Genomic DNA, 11110 nt, shown 5'->3' with positions numbered 1-11110 from the left:
ATGGCTTTTTGTCGTGTTTTTGTGTCTTGCCTTTTTGCTGCAGGTCAGGAGTTTTAGATTAGTAGATGTGGTGCTGTTAAGCTTGTGTGGTTATGGAATGAATGATGGAGAAGTTCTCGGTATCACATTTCCACTGGTGGTTGAGATGTGGGTGGGGAGAGGAAATATTTAATAAAGCAGAACTCTCAGGTCCCTGTGCTTTGCATTATCTGGCAGTATCCTGCCTTTGCTTTTAACATGTGATAGTTTCATTCCACAGAATTAGATGTGTGAGCTTAACTACTTTTTTTTAATGCTGTATTTAGTTATCAAGTACCACATCTAGTTATTCAGAAAGGGAGGGCTTATTTTAGTCCTAGTCTGTGTTCTCTGGAGGCTGACAGTTAAAATACAAAATTGGGGTTGTTATGGCACTGAATTGTGCAAAATTCCATGAAAGCCTGAGTTATGTTTCACTCTTTTTCATATGGTGGCCACAAGAATGTTTGGCTCATCCCTCTGCCCTAATAAAGGTGGTTTTGGGCTGAGATGCCAGGCTGAGCTGAAATGAGCCATGTCGTGCATCCTGCTCTGCAGGTAAGCTCTCAGAGCTTGTTTTGGATGGTGGTAGGTGGGACTAACCTGAGTTCAAGTATCAGACTGATGGGTTTGGTCTTGGTTTTTTTTCTCATTTATCTGTGGTACTGTTGAGACATGATCTGCTCAGCATATCCTTGGTCAGGGGGTGGCTCTCAAGCAGACTGGGGTTGGCTGCTGCTGTATGTGTGCCACTCCTTGGCAGGGTACAGCTTCTGCTCTGGGTGAAGGCATCACCCAGGCTCTGACCTCCTGCCTGATGCCTTGCCAGCATTGCTATGTCCTGGTGACCTGACATCAGTACCCGTGGGGGGTATGGAATTAAGGGCAGCAGCTGGGAGAAGCCTGTCCTTGTTCTGCTCTTTCATGGCACTAATAGAAGGAGAGACTGATAGAGGGAGATCCCAAATGAGGAGGCTAAATCAGAGGGCTGTCTGGCAGCCCTGCTGTCTTTCCAGCTGGAAACTAATTCCCAGTGATTTACAGCAGAAACTGTTCCCTGCCCCTGCCCCTTCTCTTCCCGTGAGAGATATTGAAAGGTTGTAAGAACAGAAGTTCATTATAAGAATGAATGGCTGGAGCGGTATTATGTGCCAAAGAGATTCAGCGTTGTTGGAGACCTGGGGAAAAAAAGAACCCAGCTGTAATACTTTAATTTGGCAAGGGGACCCTTGCAGTGTCTGAGAAGTGATTAGTGCTTCTGTTAAAGGTCAGGTATAGGTCCTGGGTATGAAAAATTGTCTGTGGGTACATACGAAGCACGTACATGTGAAACTACATATATGTAATGTGTCTTCAGCATCATTCTGGTACTTGGGTATTCAATCCTTAGTATAGAGACTTTAACTGTTTAACCCCCAAAGTCATGACAGATCTGTTGGAAGAATAACAAAGATCCCATTTCTCCTTATTCTGTCTGCTGAAAATTCACTTTTGTTTTTTTTTTGGCTGTATCACCAGCAAATCTATAGGGACTCTAGAACACCAGTCTGTGTTTTGTGTAACATATGGTCCCATTAACAATTTTGCAGTGAATAATTTTTTATTTAAGGAGTAATAGATCACATTTTCTGATGTTTTTTATAGGTGTGGGTAATAAATACTGTTCAGGAAGGCCTCACTGATTTTTTTGGTGTTAAAGTTATGTAGGTATTCAGTGGTTTGTTTTGATCTCTTCCTCCCTCTCGTTACCACCAGTATTTGTCCAGCTTATCAGCGATACTCTCTAACTTCAAAGTCCTGAAAGCCCTGGCTATAACCAAAATACTCCACTATTATGTTCAGAAAATTCTGTCATCTTGAATTGGAGGCTCTCTTGTCCAAACCTGTGTCAGGCCCAAATAAAGTAAGCAATTTTCTAGCCTTATCCTGTAACACTGGTTCTATTTCTTTCCTACGCAGATTTTTCACAGCTAAAGAATATCTGCATGACAGCATCCATGCTAGGAGGAGAGATCACTTTCTCTCATGTGATATTTTTATGACACAGAGTTTGATCAGAGGGAAAGCTTTGGACAGTAGGTGCTTAATCAGGGTTTTTTAAAGCAGTGCCCTTAACTGCCCTTAACCTGGCAGGTTAATCCATTAAATAATCTGTACACAGAATTACAGACAACAAATGTAGTGCTTCAGTCGTAATGTTGGATGCTTTGAGGTTTTTATGTGTTTTGTTCTGTGAAGTTTTCTGAACGTGCAAGCTTCCTCTTTGCACATTGTGTTCATTGCTGTTGCTATAGGACACACACTCACAAACCAAAGAAATTAGGCCTTTTCCTAGAGGTCAGAATTTACTAAAAGAGCTATAGTTTAGTTGTGAACTCCCCTTAAAATTTAATGACTTAGTGATGCTTTTTGTTATGACATACGAAAATGAAGTAAAGAGTCTTTGAAGCTACTTCAGACTTCATAAATATTAACAAGCTCTGCAGTCTTCAGAGAGAGTAGGTTCTGGATGCTTTTCTTCACCTTAATAGTATGGTTTCATTTGCACAGTATATCTTCTTGTCTTGACTAAACTGAAAGAACAGTTATCAGATGCAAATCAGAAATACTGTATTTGTAGGTGGGAGCACTCTTCCTGTGTTTCTCCTCTCCTTTCTCCTGGTGCGTGCTCTGGGACCAGTAAATTTAATTCCATGGCTTATAAGACCAGATCTCTAAAGGTGCTTAAATGATTGAAAATGCTGGGTTTTTTTGCTTCTGAGGATAATGGAAGATAAATATTCACAGCTTGTTCACTTGCATTGAAAAATGCTTTCTATTTGCATCTTGGGTCACTATATATGTTTAATATTTGTCTGTGTAAATGAGGAAAAATACTCCACAGGAGGTATTCTCTAAACATGCCTTGAGAATACTTAAAATTGTCTTTAAGTTTAAAAATAAACCTGCATTTTAACAAAAACTAAAATTCTGTTTAGTTGCAGCTTCCTGTAAATCCCAAGTTAATGCAGAAGGTTTTCTGTGATGGTCCATAAAGAACACGTCATCTGTAGGTACATGTTAGATGAAGCTTGAGTATTCTTTTAAAACTTGTTCTAGGTGTCTCATCAGTAATTGAAGAGAACTTGTCTTTTTATTTCGCAAAATCATGGAATGACTGAGGTTAGAAGGGACCTCTGGAGATACTTGATCCAGCCCTTGGCTCAAGCAGAGCCACCTAAAGCAGGTTGCTCAGGGACAAGTCCAGATGGCTTTTGAGTATCTCCAAGGATGGAGACACCACAACCTTCCTGGGCAGCCTGTGCAAATTCTCAGTCACCCCCACAGTAAAAAAATTGTTTTCTGATGTTCAGAGAGAACTTCCTGTGTTTCAGTTTGTGCTTGTTACAGAGCACCACCGAGCAGAGCCCAGCTCTGTCCTCTCTACACCCTCCCTTCAGATTTTTGTATACATTTGTGAAATCCTCCCCTTGAGCCCTCCTTCTCCAAGCTGAGCAGCTCTCCCAGCCTCTCCTCACAGGAGAGATGCTCCAATCCCTTTGGACTAGTATGTTCAAGTATTTCTTGTTCTGGGACCCTCAGAACTGGGCACAATACTACAGTTGTGGCCTCGAGTTTCCCAGTATGCTTTAAAAATAAGAAACTTCTAAAGTAAATTATGAATATGCTTTTTTTTGGATGAAGAGATCACTTTGGTTCTGTAAATCACTGATGCAGCTTCTGAGTATTTTGCCCCTGCATAGAAGCTGATATTTCTTGTTTAAAACACTTCAGCACTTTCCCAATCCCATCAGTGCAGGCTTTGACAACTCTTTTGACCTGTGATTAAGGGATTTATGACTAGGTTTGCTGGCTGTGCACGCCTAATGAGCATAACCATTGGATGCTGAGTCACATGGGGACGTGTTTTTGGGGTGTGTTGATACAGACTCGTGGCTGAAACAGAGCTCATTGCAGCTTGTAATGAACGTGGGCTTGCATTTGTGAGGGCACATTCCTGCTGTGGGCTGGTTCTCCAGCAGCCACCCTTGTGCTCTGCTGGGGCTGACCTGCCTGGCCCCTGGGCAATTCTGCATAACTGCATTTCCCCAGAGATGGGCCTGGAGGTTAGCAGCTGTCTGTGGACAAAACCAAGGGAAGTTTGGATGCTGTGTGCGTATATGTGTTGTTCTGTAGTTGATGCTAAATACAGAATTTGTAAACAGGGTCTTTATTTTTAGGTCAGCAGGGTTTCTATTTTTAGCTGAACACTTCTAGGTGGAGAATAAAGATGTTGCTGCTAACACATGGACAGGAGGGAGACAGAAGAACAAGAAAGGCATAAAGCACAAAATATTGCTTTATCCTTGGGTTTTGCATCAAACTCCTTGAGAGGGGATGCTCATTTCTTTACCATTAAGTGTCCCCTCCTGTTAATCTAGGTATGTGTGGTTGGTTAAGATAGTATTTTTTGAAGGTTCTTAAAGAGTATCGTAAAATCATCTGGGAAAAGCAGTTGGCAGTTGCTTGCCTTCTCTATGTCCAAATACAGTGGTTAATAGGCACCTTTCAGATTCTCTTAGTATCCCTCTCCAAAGGTAACTTCACAGCATGAGAGGGCTGTACTTACCTTAATTGGAAAGAACAAAAACAAAAACACTTCATGCTCTCCTGATGTGTGCAATTAATGACTGAGTGCAGTTAGTTTCCAGCTGCTAAAACTGTCTTAACCAGATCTCTTGACAGGACTATCAGCAGTTTGTATTGATATCTAGCATTACTAATGCTTGGCATTTTACCATGTTGTAAAAGCCACTTGTTCCTTCAATATTCATGTCAGGTATCAGGGTTACTGACATTCAGAACACATCAAATTCACTGGTTTGGAAACCGACCAATTTTCAGAGGTTGAAAATTAGTATCAGGTTTTTCAGTGAAGGATACCCAAGCATCTTTTGGTGCTCTCAAGGCAGGGTTTAATTCATAAACTAAAATTGATCATTAGCCTAAATTTTGAAAATTGGCTTCTTAAGTTAGAAAAGTGTATGAAAAAAGCTACTTCTTAAGATAATTTTAGCTTTAGAGGTACCTTCAGAAAAAAGTCCTCCAGCCTCTCACTATGCATTTTACTACCTGAGGCTCCACATTCCTTCTGCATTCGGAAAATGATTTGCATGTTTTTGTTTTTTTTTCTCTGGATCTCTTTTCTACATTCCCAGGTGTTCACAGTAACAGCTTTAAAATACCTTGCTGCACTTCTCAAGGTGAAAAGCATGTTGTAGTTCCTGGGGAAGTGTCAGAGGGCTGCAGAGGGCTGTGCAGATTTCTAACTGTCAGCAGTTTTCCAGGAGTGTCACAGCCATAGGGGTGGGGAAACATGAGGTGTCTGGAGAAGGATCTCTTAAAATGTACACATTTTTTTGACTTCACCTTGAGTAGTCCCTGCTGCTGTGTTACAAGCCTGATGAGGGTATTTTTTTTCTATGTTGTTTTTTAGAGCCAGGTGATGTTTGTAGCTATACAGCTTCAGGGACCCACCTAGTTATGTTAGGACTGATGAAGATGTCTAAACCCTGTAATTTACTGTAATTTGCTCCAGATCAGGATCCAGGGAGCTGTATTGTTGTGTGCTTTGGATAAAGCTCCTTCCCATGACTCTTCTGTAGCTCTGGGACCACTACCAGTATCAGATTTAGTTCCAGGGATAACCCAGAAAATGGGTGAGTTTATGCTTTCTGCATTGTCTGGAGAGAATGGGACGTCCAGTTTGAGCCTTAGAGATCTTGGCAGCAGAGAGCAGTCTGAAAATACCTATAACCCCATTCTGGGAGTGCAGGGAACAGTAGCCTGGGCTCTTGAGCATTGTGTGAAATGCACAAGTATTACGATTAGATACCAGGTTGGAACAGGAAAAAAAATCAGCTCTTTAAGCACCCAAAGATGAAATGCTGTGTACCTTCAATATATTTCCTACAGTTGCATGATCACAACCTGATTTACCTTTACCTGATTCAAATCAAGTGCAAGATGATCTGTAATGCACAATCCAATCTCTGAACTCATTTTTCTGTTAGGAGCTTTCTTCATCTTCTCTCTTGCTCACCTTTTCTCTTGTGAGACAGGGAGTAGTGCTGAAGGAGTTACCTGCATTTACTTTACTGTCTTTAAGTGAGATGTTTGATTCCCAGCAGCTGCCATCCTATTTGTATGGAGCAAAGATAACTGTGAGTTGTGGAACTTGGAAGCAGCAAAACATCCTCATGAGATTTACACTAGGGTGTCTTTGTACTGATGAGATCATCAGATAGCATAGATAAATATAATATAAATAAAAACCATCTCTGTAGACCACTAAGTCTTGCATTACCCTGCAAGGATCATTGGAAGGAGTAGGGAAAAGGGCAGTCTATCTGAATATATTCTTTATGTAGTCTGACTTTTCAAAGCATTAAACCACTGCTTTTACAGTTAGATAAAGTTTATAATTCTTTCCACTTCTGCAGTGTTTTTATCCAATATTTCATGCTCCTTTAAAAGCTAATCTACAAAGAAGATACCTCCAAGGGTCTGAGATCACTTTTTGTACAAAAACCTGAAGTGGCTTGGTTTTGTGTAAAACCTGCATGGTCTCAGCAGCTCTGTGGGATCACTGTGGTTGTGCAGTGGGGAGAGCCCTTCCCAAGGAGCCCTGAACAGTGTGGTTGGACATGTTGATCCTTTAGGAGAACTGCCAGCTGCTGCAAGGTGTCCTTGCAAGATTTTCTTCAGATGTAAGAACTTCCTGGAAACTTGCAATAAATTAAACTAATGTCAAGAGCTTTCAAAACACTGCAGAAATGAGAACTCCGTTCTCTTCCATATTATCTGGAGCAAGCCTTTTTTTATTTGGAAGAAATAATCTACATACAACAGGTTTTGATACTTAAGAAGGGTCTCGGCCTATTTTGAAAAACTTTGTCTTCTCTCCCTGGCAGAGCTGCTTCTGGGACTGATGATTATACATGCATTCAGCAGCTCTCTTTACTTTCAGTCATGGGAATAGCCAGCCAAAGTGGGATAGTTCCAACTTTCCCAGAAAACTATATTAGGCAGTATTTTTACAGCTAATGCACTTTTTGTAAAGCTACTTCTGCTTTTTTCCCATTTCTTCCAGTAGCAATCTTTCCCTGGTCTGAGGGCTCAGCCAGCAAAGATTCCTTCTAATGCTGGATCACTTATCCCTCTTGAAAATTAATGAAGCACAAATACCATTTATTGGAATATTTTACAGGAGGAATGTTACTTTCTTTAGCAGTTTGAATGTGCTTGGTGAAGCTCTCTGGCCCTTGCAGTCCTCTGTTAAAGGAGAGCAGGGACAGTGTTGCTTTTTGAATACAAAACAATGGCTGATGTTTTCAGCCTGGTTTTCCTGGTGCAGTGCAAGCCTGGCTGTGTCCAGTGTCCACTTTGAGTTTCACTTGGATGTGTGCAACTAACCTGGTTTGAGACACTACAGGGATCTATTCAAAACCCATTTTGTGTTTTGCTGTTAGTACTTCGAAATTGCATAAATGTTTTTTTTCTTTAGCAATAAGCTCTAAGTATTAAGCTGTTGTCTGTGACTCATTAGTCTGTTGTTGTTGACAGTTAAATAATGGAAAATCCTTCCATGCAGTTTGTATTCCTTATTGTCTGAAGTAAACTATAGCTGTTTGTTTTACCCTGAAGGAGGCTTTCTTCTCATCTGGCTAAAAGTTCATAATAACATTTGAGGGCTAAAATGAAAGTACAGCAGAGCTCATTCATTGAACCAAATATTTTGTATGCATATTTGCACACGAAATATTTGCATCTGTTGGACAATTGTGTTAGATGAGTTTTGAAAGCACTACATAGACTGACACGAAAACCAGTGGCTGTTTCCTTGGTTTTTTTTACTTCCTCTTCTTATTTCAAAAGCTCCAGCAGAACTAAGTGTTGGTAGCTACTCAGAATGATGTTTTCTAGAGCTTCTTTAATCAATGGTTTTGTTGCTATGGGTTAATACTGCATTCTTGTAAAAGTCAGAAGAAAAGTTGGTTAAAGACACATATACTTCCTGGAAACGCTATGAAGGGGTTTGACCTTCAAGATGACTGAAGGACCACAGATTGCTCATTATCTGAAATGGGACATGGGAAACTGTTTAGGAAACTGATGCATTGCTGATGTTTCTGAGCCACAGAGGAAGTGCCAGACACGAGCTCTTGAGATAGATTAGCTACAAGCGTGCAGGTTTTCTTTCTTACAACCTGATAATTGGAATAGCTTATTTTTATTTTTTAATAAGGACTTACTAGTAGAGTCAACTTGTAAAGTAAAAATTGTTTTGAAAAATGCAGTCATAAGTAACGATGTGATTATAGTCCAGTGTGCACACTTGTGTAAGAATGCCAGTATGAAGTGGTCTGAGCTCTTCTTGTCAGACCAAGACAAGAAGAGCTTATCAGGCTTGTTAACTATATACCAAATCCAAAGACTTTTTTTCTGTATGTATTTGAGCTCTTGTTCAAAGTTCTTAGTGCTGGTTATGTACAAATCAGACCTAGCTTTCTGATCCCAGTGTCAGTTGTGATTCCTGGGCACTCAGAAGCCTTCGTGCTTTACTAGAAAATTGTCTTCTAATTCAGAAAAACTTGCTTTCATGTCTCTGTATTGTGTGCCTGCCTCTTCTGAAGGAAGGGTTTTAGTAAGGAGAGGTTTTTATTTTGCTTGTTGCAATACATCTTTTGAAAAGCCTGATGCCCCTGGTATGCTGTGGGGGCATCAAAGGTGAGTGCAGCAGTTAAAAGCTAGAACAGTCGCTGATTAAAACTGCTGTTCAGTTTCTGAAGCTTTTGTACTATCCAATGAATAGAAGGGTTTGGCAAGGGTACTCATAGGAGATCAACTATCCCTTCATTGTGCATTTACAGCTTTTCTTTTCACCCTAAGGACAGCCAGTCCCTGTTACTTGTCAACTCTTCTTCCAAGACTAAGGTATTGTTTAGAGCAGACTCCCATTTCCCATCCAAGTCCCTGCTCAAGTTTAGTCCATCTGCCTAGATCCTGCATCTGGATGGAGGCTCCAGATGAGAGAAAGAAAACAGAAGACATCATCTTTCTTTTCCTTTTTCTTTCCCCTCACCAAACTTTATGTTTTGTAATTTGTTTTTGGGCATATTTTGCTCTGGAGATCCCTAAAATATTCAAGAATATTGTGGTGTAACTTTTTAGATTTTCTTGGGTTTTTTTTTAAGCTTCTATGCCAATCCTCTAAGCAAATCAGAGGTTAGTGAGAGTTCAGTGCTAGCTGGTGGTTCCATCATATTCTGCAATCTTGAGTATGCTTCTGATATTAATGCAAAAAGTCTCAGATTTCCAAGTTTCCATGACTTGAGAGAATGAAACTGTTAAAATATTTGTGTAGTATAAACAAAAGGCTTGATATCCCTATACTGGAATTTGAGCCTGACTTGTAATTCAACTTTTGGGATCCTTCTTGAAAAGTGAAATCTATGGTTTAGGTTTTAAAATTCCAAGATATAAATATGTGAATATTATTTGAGTAATTTGGAATAAGTTAGAGCTGGAAGAAATTCCAGTTAAGAAACAGAAAGAAGTGCCAAAAATGTCGCTCTCTGCCTTAATTAATCTTCCATGCCCACATTCTTCAGGGAGTTTTCTGAGTTTGGAGGTCTGTGGGTGGTCTCTGGGCTTCAGCTGGTGCCCTTGTCTCAGTTTTAACATGAAGCACCCCTGGCTTTCTTGTCTTGGAAAAATACACCATTTTGTGGGAGTAGTTGGATGAAGAGAGGTGGGATCTCTGCAGAAATCTCCTTTGTGGACTGAGGAAGCTTTGAGATGGGCACAGCTCATGTGGTTTAAGGTGCAGATGGGTGGATGGGTGCAAAGACTGTGGCTCCCTGCTCCTTGCTTCCCCACCCCAGATGTGACTGCTTGGAAAGATACACTGGGTGTACACGGCTTCTGCCTCCCAGTACTTTGACCTCTGGACCTTTATCATTGCCAGCTGAAGTGTCAGCATGGCATAAATAAGTCAGATCAAGGAGTGTAATTCTGGCCCTCATCCCAGCCTTAGAGGCAGGCATAAATGCCATCCTCTAGCTGGCTTTTAACTTGTTTGGTCTGATTGAAATGATGACTGATATAATCTCATTTCTTCTTCCTTGGTTTCTTCACTTTGTTACTAAACTCTTTCCTGCTATCTTTGTGTTAATTTAAATCTATTTTGAGTCTGAAGGCTCAACGTGTGCCAGGTTGCTATTTGCTGTCATTGGGTTTGGATTATCTTAGCAGCCTGACAGGCTTCGTGTTGTATCTGTGACATTTTGAGACAAGAAAGTACTGGGGTTTTTTTGTAACAGAGCATGCAAAAAGGTTGGTTATTTAGAGTGCTTTTATAGGCTTGGTTAGTAAGCCAAAAAGCTGATCCATGAAGTGCAGACTCCATTGGATTCATGTGTTACCCCATGTTTGGGATCAAATGGACCAATGTGGCAGAGATTTATTTTTCCTTTTCCATGTGTTCAGTACATCCCATGTTGAAACTTGGTGGAAAACTTGCTAATACAGCTGTTTCAAGAGAGGAGCTGGCTTCTCTTGGGAGAAATGTCACTTTGGTGATGATGCTAACAGCAGGCTCCCCCTTTGCAAAAAAGTGGACCTGAGTTTGTTGATATGCCATGCTTTATTTAAAGACTTTCTCTAAGATCTTGTTCCAGTTGTTTCAAGCAGCTTCAGAAATGTAGTTGTTGACTCTATGCATAACTTTTTGTCATTTTATGAGGCAATAGAATATAAGAGGCACCATTAAAACCTTAATTTTTTACAAGTATGGCCAAATTAGTATGAACTGGGCAAGTTTCAATTGTTTGGTTTATTGTTAGAAAGAGGCTTTCTACTTTCCTTACAGACTTATGTAAAGTATAATTTCTGTGTTTCCTTGAAATTATGGAATTTTTTCTTTAGTTTTCCTTGACTCTATTAATGCTTTAAGGAAGCTTCAAATATGCTTATAGGATGTGACTGTGCATCTCCATCTTTTGTCCCTGTTCCTTCATCAGCCACACATGTGCCCCAGGCTGCTGAAGGT

The 11110-nt window shown here is 40.4% G+C and overlaps 1 protein-coding gene across 1 annotated transcript in view; it reads left to right on the top strand.

Annotated features, from left to right (window-relative positions):
* Positions 1 to 11110, top strand: part of GRAMD4 (GRAM domain containing 4) — a 75360-nt gene that overhangs the window by 1320 nt on the left and 62930 nt on the right. The gene's annotated exons all lie outside the window — the stretch shown is intronic.

Source organism: Oenanthe melanoleuca, chromosome 1A (genome assembly GCF_029582105.1).
Source record: "Oenanthe melanoleuca isolate GR-GAL-2019-014 chromosome 1A, OMel1.0, whole genome shotgun sequence".
Lineage (NCBI taxonomy): Eukaryota > Metazoa > Chordata > Aves > Passeriformes > Muscicapidae > Oenanthe > Oenanthe melanoleuca.
The sequence above is the reverse complement of the archived record's forward strand: the minus strand, read 5'-3'. Positions and strand labels throughout refer to the sequence as shown.